Source organism: Halyomorpha halys, unplaced genomic scaffold, assembly GCF_000696795.3.
Source record: "Halyomorpha halys isolate HHAL.00 unplaced genomic scaffold, Hhal_1.1 Scaffold2226.1, whole genome shotgun sequence".
Taxonomy (NCBI): domain Eukaryota; kingdom Metazoa; phylum Arthropoda; class Insecta; order Hemiptera; family Pentatomidae; genus Halyomorpha; species Halyomorpha halys.
The window spans coordinates 77,799-79,677 of record NW_027112210.1 but is presented as its reverse complement, the minus strand read 5'-3'; positions in this window follow the sequence as shown (position 1 = coordinate 79,677).

Sequence of the window (1,879 nt, the reverse complement as noted above, 5' to 3'; positions counted from 1 at the left end):
TTTGACTTTTCACTAAATCTAAAAACACTAAAACTAAAAAACTAAAACTGAAAAACTAAAACTGAAAATTGTGTCACTGTCACTTTTGCTGGGTTAAAGTTGTGATGGTCTCGGGTGTAAATCCTCCCATCGGACTGGTGGAGGTGCTGGTGTCAGTGTCTGGAAGAGTGGATTGGTCAAAAATTGGAGGGAGTCAAAGAACTTGACGTGCCTCCGACCAATGACCTCTGGCACTGTGGGTAGTTGTCGGAGTTGATGCAGTTCCGGGGGCTTCTTCCTCTTCCACGATGTTGTGCGGACCATCCTTCGCAGCATGGTGTCCTGGAAACGCTGGAGGTGTCGCTGGGTGCCTTCGGAGAGGTAGGTGAAGAGTGGTGACCCGTAGAGGAGCGCCGGCCTCAGAATACTTTTGTATATCTGCAGTTTAAGCCACAAAGAGAGCGCTAGTGATGTGAGGAGGTGGTTGAATCTGTAAGACCGCCTTCTTACAGTTTTAGTTTTCTGGTAGATGTGGGTGGAGAATTTAAGATGACGGTCCAGTTTCACTCCTAGGTAGACTATCGAGTTTGAAGGGGAGATAATCGTACTGTCCAGCTTGAGTGATTTCGGGAGAGTCGATCTTTTGTGCTGTTGGTGAGCGAACACGACGCAGTCTGTCTTAGCTGGGTTCATAGAGATATTGAGACTGCCCAGTCGTCGGACAATTTCCTTACAGACTGCTCCGGCGCGCTCTAGTGCATGTTTTGGGTTCATACTGCTGCTGTAGATGGCGATGTCGTCGGCATAGGCGGGAACTGTAGCCTTTCTGTAGTTTTCACCAACAACATCAGCTGTATAGATGGAAAACAGCACTGGCGATAGGACTGCTCCCTGTAGCACTCCGCATGTCAGTGGGATGGAACGGAAAAACTCATCTCTAACCCGCACAGATATGGTCCTGTTGTCCAGGAACGATGCAATCACACCGTATAGTTGCTCTGGGCATTCCAGGTCTATGAGCATACGACATAAAATGCTGTGAGACACTGAATCGAATGCCTTTGTACAATCGATGGATATCATAGCTGTAGCATGGTTCCTATTGAAGCTGGAGTTCACTTCATGCTGGAGCTTCATCAGATGGTGTTCCGTGCTCATGTGTGCCTGAAAGCCGGTCTGCTCGTAAGGGATAACGGAGTGTTCATCACAGAATTCCCGAAGATAATTCAGGATGATCTTTTCGTAAACCTTGGCGAGGTGTGGTAGGAGACTTATAGGCCTGTAATGGTCGGCGTCAAATCCTGTCCTCTTCGGCTTGAGGAGTGGAAACAAGATGGCATGTTTCCATTTGTCTGGAAAGTACCTCAACCTCAAGCACGAATTGTACAGGTTGGTGAGCTGTGCGATTCCCTTCCTCGGTAGTTGTTTCAACAGGACTGTCTGTATCCCATCTTGACCAGGGCCCCGGTTTCCATGGCATCGTCTCAAGATGGCCTTCAGTCTTCTAGGTGAGACAAACATATAGTTGTTCTCACAGGCCATGGTTGGGATTGAGAGCGATGCCCCAGTCCTCGCGTCAATATCCTGCTGATAATGCTCAGCCAACGACTCGGCCTGCTCTGCGGGGCTCATGAGGCGGTTTCTGTCACGCAGGCGAACGGCTGAAGTCTTCTTGGTTGCTGCCTTCGTGAGCTTCCTGAACTTCCGGTAGTCACCATGCGTGGACCTCAGGCGATCATGCCATATCGCAGTCTTCCACTGACGTAGAGATTTTTGATCTGGATGGTAATCGCGTTGAGGGTCTTCTTCACAGCCGGATCTCTCGAGCGGTAGTGCCGGTTCTTCAAATTCCGCCTGCTGAGTATGAGTGCCATGATGTGAGGCGGGGGTTTCAGAAGGT